Source organism: Carlito syrichta, unplaced genomic scaffold, assembly GCF_000164805.1.
Source record: "Carlito syrichta isolate Samal-C Ts95f unplaced genomic scaffold, Tarsius_syrichta-2.0.1 Scaffold304217, whole genome shotgun sequence".
Taxonomy (NCBI): Eukaryota; Metazoa; Chordata; class Mammalia; order Primates; family Tarsiidae; genus Carlito; species Carlito syrichta.
The window spans coordinates 21,711-32,651 of record NW_007248313.1 but is presented as its reverse complement, the minus strand read 5'-3'; positions in this window follow the sequence as shown (position 1 = coordinate 32,651).

Below are 10,941 nucleotides of genomic sequence, written 5' to 3'. Positions count from 1 at the left end.
CTGCACTCCAGTCTGGGTGACAGAGTGAGACTCCAACTCAAAAAAAAAAACAAAAAACTTGAGATAACATTTTTTTCTTTGAGTCGGAGTTTCACTCTGCCGCCCAGGCTGGAGTGCAGTGGCAAGCCCATGGTCACCCCAGTGTCGACCTGCTAGGCTCTGGTTATCCTCTCGCCCTCAGCCTTCCAAGTAGCTGGAACTGCAGGCACACGCTACCATGACTGGCTAATTTTTAAAATTTATTGTAGAGACAAGGTCTCGCCAAGTTGCCCGGGCTGGTCTCGAACATGTGGGCTCAGGCAATCCACTTGTCTTGGCCTTCCAAAGTGCTGGGATTATAGGCTGAGCCACCAAGCCTGGCCAAGATAACATTTTTTTTTTTTTTGAGTTGGAGTCTCACTCTGTCGCTATGATAACATTTTTAAAAAACCAACCTGACTATGGCACTCCATTGCTCATATTAGCCTACATGATAAAAACATTATTTTTTTTTAACTTTTGAAAAATATTTTATTTGAAAGATGTGGGGCACAAGCCAGGATTAGGTACATAAGTGATCTGCGTACAGGTGAGGTTTGGGCCTCCCACTGGTCTTCACTTCCCCTGGTTTAGGACCCTTAGTGATGTTATGTGCCCCCTCTTTAAGACTGTTTCTTTGTCGGGAGATTTAGGAAATTCACTTTGCCTTGGTGTGGATTTCTTTGGATTTATCCTGCTCGAGGTTGGCTCAGCTTCTTGAAAACTGTGTTTGTGTCTTTTGCTCAGTTTAGAATGTTTCAGCCATTCCTTCAAGTCTTTTCAGCCCGTCCTCTCTCTCCTGTCTTCCCAGAATTTGGCTGACTCATGTGTTAGGTCTTTTGTGATAGTCCTGGAGGTTTCATTCATTTTCTCTTTTGGTCCATTTTCTCTCTGATGCTCGGAGTGGGTGGCTTGGCTCATCTTCTGCCTCCCGGCTCCCTGTGCCTTCCGTCCTTGCCACACTGTGGTTGACGCCATCTACGAGGCTTCAGTTTGGTTTTGACATTTTTCAGCTCTGAAGTCCCTGCTTTGCTTTTCTTTCTCTCTTCTATTTCTTTGTTAAGACTCTATTTTTTCTCTTATTTCAAAAAAAATGTTCATAACTGCTCCTGAAAGCATTTTTAATGATGGCTGCTTTTCAACCCCTTCCAGATAAAGCCAGCCTCTCTGCTGTCTCAGTGTTGGTGTGGATGGATCGTCTTTGATCATCCAAGGTGAAATTTTCGTGGTTCTTGCTATGACGAGTGGTTCTTCACTGAAAGCTGGATACCATATAATATAATGGATGATACTAGGGGAGCTGATCTTACTTGGATATTCTGTTTCGACTGGCCCCCCTGACCCCACTCTACAGGAGCAGGCAGGGGTGCCACTTCATTACTGCCAGTCGAGGGGACGCCCAGATTCTCCGTTGTCCTCTGTTGATACGTGAAGGGGAGAGAAAGGGTCTCCTTGGTGCTGCTAGGTGCAGGGGAAGAGCCATGTCCCCAGTACTGATGCCATCCTGGCTGAGAGGGGCTGCCCCACTGACACCAGGAGAGGGCTGGCATCTGGCCGGGGTACAGCAGCTCTCATCAACCCTTTCTTTTCTGCTGGGCTGCCCTCTCCTGTGCCTTGACTAAGCCTTGCTGTGAGCTCACCAGTGTCATCTGTGGGCTCCGGGGTCCCCAGCTGGCTGGTCTTCTCCCCACTGGACAGTCTTCTTATGCCTGTCCAACACGTAATGTCTGGGGCTCTGAGCTGTACTCAGCAGGAGGAACAGGGAATAGTGTTCTCTTCCCTCTTTCCAGAATTGGAGGTTACTCGTAGCCTTTTAAAACGTGTTTCAGACACCAGCATAGAGCAAAAGCAGCCCAAAGTCAGCGGGCCTGGGGCAAAGGGCTCACATGGCAGAAGGGCCCAGGCGCAGCTGGGACAGACTCGAGGGGGAGAGCCGGGGCCTCTGAAAGCAGCCGGGGCTCCACTCTCCCTCTGGGAAGTGAAAACCAAGCGCTTATCTTGCAGGGATATCGTGAGGTGAGGTGAGATCAAATCCCTATCTGCCCGGCCATGAGGATGCGCCATAAACACCTGCCATTCTCCAGTGGCGCCAGCCTCGAGCTTCAGCTCTCCTAAGTAAATCCAAGTTCAGCTCAAGCTGCTTCCAATAGTGGCCCTGGGTGAGTCCCTTTCCCTCTGTAGGACTCAGTTTCCCCACCTTTAAAGGGAAAGGATTGGTCCCTGCCCCTGCGCCTCCATGAATGGGTGGCAGCAGCCCCGGGAGCTTGCTGGAACACAGGACCCCAGGCGCCATCCTGGCCTGTGGAGCCAGACCCTGTGTTCTAATAGGCCACAGCAGATTTCGGACGTCAGAGAGGCAGAGCTCCTGGTGGCCTGTTGCCGCTCTGACGTCGCCTGTCCTGGGCTTCCCCCCCTCCACCACTGCCAAAACCCTCGGGCCTTCAGGGCCTTCCACTCGGGCCCCCAGTGCTGACCGCCTTCTGAGACACAGCACAGCGCACCCCACCCGCCCCCGTGAAGCTCCCTCTGCCCCCTGGCCAGGCACGAGCCACTGGATGCTCAGACGCTGTCCTTGGATCACTGGTGGGTGACTAACCACGAGCTGTCTGGGGTGGCTTGTCTCTTCTCTTGAGCCACTGTTTAAATCGCACACCGTGTATTACGATGACGGTGTCTACGTCTCTGAAACCAAGGCTGTGACATCCCTACAGAGCTTGTGGTGAGCAGAGCCCAAGGCGTCCACCCTCGTGTCCATGCTCCCATTCACTGCACACAAGAGACACTCCAGTGCATGATAACTCACAGCTGCTTTATGTCCCTACCATTAATGACAAAGAAATGCTATGACTGTTGATCTTCAAAAGGAGTATAAGGAAGTCTGTAGTTTCTGTTCTCTTTAAAAGAAAAAACAGGCCAGGCTCAGCAGCTCAGCCTGTAATTCTAGCACCTTAGAAGGCTGAGGCGAGTGGATTGCCTGAGCCCGCAGGTTCGAGACCAGCCTGGGCAACTTGGCAAGACTTCATCTCTACAATAAATCAAAAATTAGCCGGGTATTGTGGCTAGTGATTGTAGTTCTGGCGAGTTGGAAGGCTGAGGTGGAAGGATCGCCTGAGCCTAGCATGTCGAGGCTGCAGTGGCAGTGAACGTGCCACTGCACACCAGCCTGGGCAACGAAGTGAGACGCCAACTCAAAACAACAAAAGAAAAGAAAAAACAAATTTTTTTCTTTTTAATGCCAATATCTGATGCTAGAGAGATTGCCTGAAACTGGCACTCACATGCTGCAGTGTACGTTGACACAACCCTTTTCTAAATTTTCACTTTTTTTTTTAGAGACTGGATCTCACTATGTTGCTCAGGCTGATCTCGAACTCCTGGCCTCAAGTGATCCTTCTGCCTTGGCCTCCCGAGTAGCTGGGATTATAGGTGCTTGTCACCATGACTGGCTACCATTTAGAAAATACTGGCAATACATTGTATGGAACAAAAAGATGTTTCCAGAAAGCCCACTCTTGGAATTTTGTATTTTATCTGAATTAAACTAAAACAAAAGTTTATTCACATGCAAAGTCACAGATGTACGAGCAAAAAGCTAGACAGCGTCTCAAGGCCAAACCGTGCCCTGCAACCCATGCGCCCATGGTTGGACCATGGAGTCATTGGAAACAGTCAGGAAGGCTGTGCTCAAATACACAGACCATGGCTTATTCAATATTGCATAAGAAAATTGGAACACAGAATAAATATATGCTGTGATGATAACTAATATACATAAACAAGAACTAAAAAGGAAGGAACTGGAAATGATGTGTTAAAATCATATTTTAGGTGGTAGGATTGGGTTTAATTCCCTGTTCTCATTCCTTTTCCAAATTTTTCACTTTGCCAATTTCAAATTTTTCAAAAGTTTTTTCAGTGACACCGAAAGAGGATTTGGAGATTGACTGCCTTGGGATGATTCACTCAGAAACAGATCAAAGCCTGTGTTCCTCACAGGCTCACCTGCAATCTCGGCATGTAAGATCTGACAGTGACCTGACATGGGAATTAATCATCAAGGTCCCGGCAGGTGCCGAGCAGCGGCGGCCTCCAGGCTGGAACCACCATGTGGAAGAGACCTGGATTCCGAATCTGCAGCTGGGAGCTATAATTCATCTTCCCCAGCCCCTATAAACAAGCCTCACTCTGCGGGTTGCCGGCAGGACCTGCCTGTGAGAAGAATGAGCCGCCCGCAGACATCTTCAGCCCACGCCGACCCTGTCCGCACACCCGGCTCACAGGGAAGCCCCGCTCACCTCTTTCCCCGCTCACCTCGTCAGTCCCGGGGGAGGTTAAATTCCGGAGGCCACTCATCCATCTGTGAAATGGGGACACTGACGCTTTCCTCACAAAAATAAACCAAATGAGGTGATCATTTCTGACCTTCCTGGAATGCTGCAAAGATTCCTATGCCAGCATCACAGAGAACACTTAGCAATCTGGGTACAAAAAAGTTTCTAATCCATGGGATGAGGACAGACACTCTTGCACACTCCTAGCGGGAATGTATCTTCATGACAATCCTTTGGAGGGCCATTTGGAAACACTGTGTGTAACCAAAGCTTTAGAAACTGGATATTGTTGACCCAGCAATTCCACTTCCGGGAGTTTGCTGTAAGGAAACTAGACCTATGAGCACATGTGTCTGCACAAGGCTTTTCATGTACTGGTTCCTCTGACTAGAGATTTTGTTTGTTTTTTGAGGCAGGGCCTCTGTTGCCCAGACTGGAGTACAATGGTGCAATCATGGCACTGCAGCCTCCAACTCCTGAGCACAAGTGATCGACCCCTCAGCCTCCTGAGTAGCTGGGTGCATGTCACCATGCCCAGATAATTTTTTATTTCGGGAGGGTTCTCACTCTGATGCCCAGGCTGGTCTTCAAAGCCTGGGCTCAAGTGATTCTCTGGCTTCAAAGAGCTGGGACCACAGGTGTGAACCATTGCACCTGGACTAGAGAAGACGCTTCCCTATCAGCTTCCTAATTCCTACTTACACTTCCTTTACCTTTCTTTTTTATTTTTCTTCTTCCTCTTCTTCTTCTTTTCTTTTTTTAAAAATTGAGTCAGAGTCTCACTCTATTGCCCAGGTCAGAGTGCAGTGGCTTGCTCATGGCCATCCCAGCGTCAACCTGCTGGGCTCAGGCAATCCTTCTGCCTCAGCCTTCCAAGCAGCTGAAACTACAAGTGCACGCTACCACGCACGGCTAATTTTTGATTTTTTTTTAATTGTAGAGACGAGATCTCGCCAAGTTGCCTGGGCTGGTCTGGAACCCGCGGGCTCAGGCAACCCACTCGGCTTGGTCTCCCAAAGTGCTGGGATTACAGGTTGAGCCACTGAACCCAGTCCTTCTTTTTTTTTGAGATGTCTCACTCTGTCATCCAGCCTGGAGTGCAGTGGTGCAATCCTAGCTCACTGCCGCCTCAACCTCCTGGGTTCAAGCAATCCTCCTGCCTCAGCCTCCTGAATAGCTGGGACTACCGGTGCATGCCACCACACCTGGCTGGTTTTATTTTTTTTTGTAGAGACAAGGTCTTGCTATGTTACCCAGGCTGGGCTACTGGCCCTTCTTAATGTAGGCATTGCTTGCCTTTGGAAGCATTATGCCTCCTCAGGCCCAGATGAGACCCTCTCATTCTCCGCCAGGCCCCCAAATACTCCTTGAAGGACTGTGCCCACCTTGCCCACTGCACAATCCCTGCCCCCCCACCTGTCCTGCCACAAAACCATGACAGTGACATCAAAGGATGAGGTCGGGTACTTTGTGTGGAGGGGAGGGGCCTCCTGCACCCGGACCTGGGACTTCTGCTGTGTGAGTGGAAGGCATCCTCCATGGTGGTGGCCGTGCCTCCCACCAGCATATGGGGCCAGGACTCCAGACAGGGAGGTGCTGTGGCCATCACACCACCCTCCGTCCACCTGCCTCCCGCACACCACCAAGAAACAGGTGGAGGTTCTCAGCACGGCAGGTGGGACCCCTGGCAGCTGTGGGTCTGATGCCACAATTGTATCCCAGGGTCTAGAACGGCACTGGGAAGTCAGGTGCTTAATGAAGACTTGCCTGCAGGTGGGAGAGTGGATACAAGCTGTAAGAAACATTCTGATGGTTCATTTTCAAGGCCTGTCTAAGCAGGCTGGCAGATGTAGCAATCTTCAGCCACCAGCTCTTGGTGGGCTCCTAAACAAACAGGAGGTGGAAATGGGCCAATGAGAAAACAGCATGGTATTCTTAAGAAAATAAACACTTAATCAGGGAAGGGAACAGGGATAACCTTATAAGGGAAAAAAATGGAACTCAGGCGACGTCCAGGAAGATTGTATACCCTGCAGTACTTGGCCAATGAGGAACTGAGGGAGGAATTTGCGCACAAGGGAAGAAATTGCTTGCTGTAGCCACCCCAGACACCCAATCTTGCAAGACTGCCATTAAAGTCTCGCTTCTGCCGTACTCCACGCCTCCGTGCCCATCCTTTGATTTTGGACGGGAGGGTTTGTTTCTCACACAAGCAAACCACATCCCTAGCTGGAGGGTGAGGGTGAAAAATGCACCAGCCCAGCACCAGAGACAGCGGGAATGGCCAGGATGCTTCTGGGTCTGTCTACACCGGGCACTGCTCAAGAAGCAGGCGCGTGTCCACCACTCACAGAGCCAGGCAGCGTGTGGGGAGGAGGCTGGCGGGAGGGTCTAAGTCCAGCAGAGACCACCCCGGCCCCACGCAGGGTCCCCCTCTAGCTCTTCCCTGGGCCCAGGCTCCTGGCACGGCTCCCTCTTGCCACATGGTCATTGCTGTCCACAGATCCTTCCTGCCTCCTCATCACCTCCACCCCCTGCCCCCCACACTCATTCTGCAGATGAGAAGACTGAGCTCTGGGCAGACGTGTCAGATCAAAGCTTGAGCCTCCGACTGGAGGGCCAGTGCCCAGCCGCCTTCAAAGTCCACAAAGTCAGCGGCTGCCACAAAGACAGCGGCGAAGGTTGCAGACTCGCAAGCCTCCCATGGCCAGGCATGCGGTGAGCACATGCCAAGGGTCCGGGGGTGATGTGACGGGGGCAATACAGGCCCAGGGGGTCCAGCCTGCCACACGCCTAGACTCTCCGGCCTAGCCTACTGCTCTGGGCTACACACCTGTACAGCATGCGACTGTCCTGAATACTGCAGGCCCCTGTAACACAATGTGTGTGTCTAAATGTCTCTAAGCATAGAAAATGTATGGGAAATGCACGGTATTATAATCTCATGAGATCCCGTCATGTAAGGCCCACGGCTGACAGAAACGTAGTCATGAGGTGCACGACTATCAAATCCACTCCCTAAAATTATTCACAACCAACAGCTAAGAATGAGACCAAGGCTGGGCCCAGTGGCTCAGCCTGTCGTCTCAGCTCTTTGGGAGGCAGAGGCGAGAGGATTGCCTGAGCCCACGGGTGCAAGACCAGCCCGGGCAACCCAGCGAGATCTCATCTCTACAGTAAATCAAAAAATTAGCTGGGCATGGTAGCTCATGCCTGTAGTTCCAGCTACTTGGAAGGCTAAGGCAGAAGGATTGCCAGAGTCCAGCAGGTCGACACCGGGGTGGCCATGAGCGTGCCACTGCACTCCAGCCTGGGCAACGGAGTGAGACTCCAACTCAAAAATAAAAAATTAAAAATAAAAAGAATGAGACCAAGTGTCTATCAATGGATGGATGGATAAACAAAATGTGATATGTACACAGTGGGATCTTACGCAGCCTTAAAAAAGAATGAAGTGCTGATAGAACGTGCACGAAACTTGGAAGCGTTTTGCTGAGTGAAATAAGCCAGACACAAAAGCCCATAAATCGCACAAATCTGTCACATGCAGTATCTAGACTGGGTAAATTCAGAGAGACAGAAAGCAGCTGAGAGGTCAGCGGGGAGTGGGCGGGGGAGAGGAATTGGGGAGTTATTGCTTCGTGTTATACAATTTCTGTCTGGGGTAATGAAAAATGTTGGAAACAGACAGTGGTGATGGTAGCGCAACAAACTGTGAATGTCATTAATGTCACTGAATTGTACACTGAGAATGGTTAAAATGGCCGTCTTTGGGTAGTATATATTTTTAGACAATGAGAGTTTTTTTTAAGACGAATGAGGAGGTCTTAGCAAAGAAACAACTCTCCTAGTTTGTCTATAACAGGAAAGAGCTACATGACTTCATGCCATATGAACATGAGAAACTCTCGGAGCTAACTAGATGAAGGTGTCTTTTGCCCTTAGAGACCTGAAATGTGTTTTCAGTTTATGAAATGAAATTTGGAAACACGACCTGGATGTTTGGTTTCTGTAATCTGCAGGCAGGAGAGAGGAAAAGGAGAAACCGAGCCAGGCGCTCCTGCCTCTGGAAGGTGGCCAGCCAGGCGGAGGCTCTCTCCCCTCTCGGGTGAAGATGGACACATTAGCCCCTCATGCACCAGCAGTTCCCAACAGGAAGGCCAGTGGCCATCCCTGCACCCTGGACCAGGGAGGCCTCACCACCCTCCTCCATGTACCTACGACATTGCTTAAAGGCCACGCAAACCCTAACCCCAGTCACCCAGCAAGAAACATAGGGGCCGTGAACTCACGGCCACCCTCACCCAAGCCACGTCTTCCCAGGACCCTCACATGTTGGAGGCCACATGCAGGCTAGCCAGCGGTCAGCACACACGGAAGACCACAGGGTCCTGGAGAAAGAATGTGGCCAAGGGCAGGCGATGGGCTTGTATTCCAGGACAGCAGGATGGTGTTGGGGTGGGGGTGTGCTCCTGTCATTTCCAGACAGCCTGACGGCAGGGTCACCGCCAGAAGTCGCCATCTAGGCAGGCGTCAAGCACTCACACAAGGGCACTGTCCTGGGACAGAAGCTGAGTTAGGGATACCAGTTAACTCTGCCGAGAGCACCCGTCCTCTAAAAGTCTCTGCCCCCGCCTCTGATTAGAAGAAAATTCACTTGCAACCTTTGGACACCAAGGGTAGCTTTACAATCAGTTTTGGGTTTTTTTTGAGTCTGAGTCTCCCTCTGTCACTCAGGCTGGAGTGCAGTGGCACCAACATGGCTATTGAAGTCTCAATCTCCTGGGCTGAGGAGATCCTTCTGCCTCAGCCTGCTGAATAAATGGGACTATTTTGAGGAATTGTAGAGACGAGGTCTCACCATGTTGCCCAGGCTGGTCTCAAACTCCTGGGCTCAGGCAATCCTCCAGCCTCGGCCTCCTATGGTCCCATTTTGACGGTGATGGTTGCTGGGCATGCCCTGTGCAGCGTTATAAGGCCCTAGCATGGCCTCCCATCAACGCCCGGCACAGAATTTGGGAAACCCCAGGATGTGGACAAATTCTGAGCAATCCACATGGCCCGAGTTGAAGATGTGTCCCCGGAACTGGCCAGGAAGGAGCTCTGCTCCATGTAGCCCTGCGTGAAAATCCTCCCTCAATGTCTATGGAAACACTGGGCTGGTGCCTCTGTCCTGGGTCCCTTGGTCAGCTGTTACCAGCAGGGGTCATCGTCTCCGTGACCCAACCAACAGCGCAGGTGAAACACTAACTGACAAACCCAGGAAACTCCTGAGACCTCGAACGATGAACAAGGGGAAGGAAAGTCACCCAGTGTGGCCAACACACAGTCCAGATGCTGACATCCCCGGCCTGAGACTCGCCGCGGGCCAGGCCCAGCACCCATGCCAGGGAGTCAAGCTCCATGCGTGGGTTCCCGACAGCCTTCACTCTCATGTGACTGTTTCCTGAGAAGCCCCGCCCACAGCAGTCTGTCCTCCCGACTGTCCACCAGGATATGGGGGCAGGTCGGAGGCCGCCCGGCCGTTCAGAGCCAGGATGGGGAGGCGGGTGAACTGAGTCCAGGCGTTAAGTCACACCGTGCAGGGCAGGGGTCAAAGGCCAGCTCGAGGAAGGTGGGGTCGGCCACCCGACATGCAGCCCGGAGCGGGGGAGCCAGCAGGGCTGGGGAGGCAGCGTGGGCAGCTCTGTGGGCAGAGTGTGGGCTCAGGGCTGGCAACCCCCCCCCAAGAGACGGCCCCCTCTGAGAGGGGTGGAGGAGCCGGAGCTGCGATGGAGAGGGGGAGGCCGAGCCCCGCAGCCTCCAAATTTCTTCACAAACACGATCCCTCCAGCCTCCTGCCCTCCAGGGAGAAGAGACTCGGCCTTTCTGCCCGTCGGTCCTGCGCCGAGTGGCCGACCCCTGCCTCCTTCCCTGGGCCTCCCCTGGCCCCAGAGGGCCTCCAGGCTCACCGCGGCCTCTAAGAGCACGGCTGCTACTCAGGTTCTCCATCCAGGAGGCGGCTGGCTTGGGTGGCGGGCGTGTCCCAGGTGTGCCCAGGCACAGCGTACAGACTGTCCCCCCATGACTTGGGAACCAACGGGAGTGCGGAAGCAGCCCGGCTTCTGCAGAGGGAGGAGACAGCCGTGTCCCCGGGGGTGCAGCCACCGGCCACATGGAGCATCCCCTGACGCGCGGCCTTCCCGGTAGCAGCTGCGGCCTGGACTCTGGAGCCTGACCAAAGGCTGGTCCGAGCTTGGCCTGGCCGAATGCAGCCTCTCATGCCTCAGATAAACAGCCTGAAGTAGGGAAAAGGCCGCAGCAAAAGCCTTCCACTCACACATCCACTCGCATGCAGGGATGACTCGGGTGAGAATAACTCAGAAACACCGAGACACTATTCTTTTTTTAGATTAGAAAATATAGTTTATTTAGAACGTAAATGGGGAGCCGGGCTCGGTGGCTCAGCCTGTATCCCGCGCCTTTGGGAGGCTGAGGTAAGTGGATTGCTTGAGCCCGCGAGTTTGAGACCTGCCTGGGCAACTTGGCGAGACCTCATCTCTACAATAAATCAAAAAAATGAGCCAGGTGTGGTAGCGCACGCCTGTAGTTC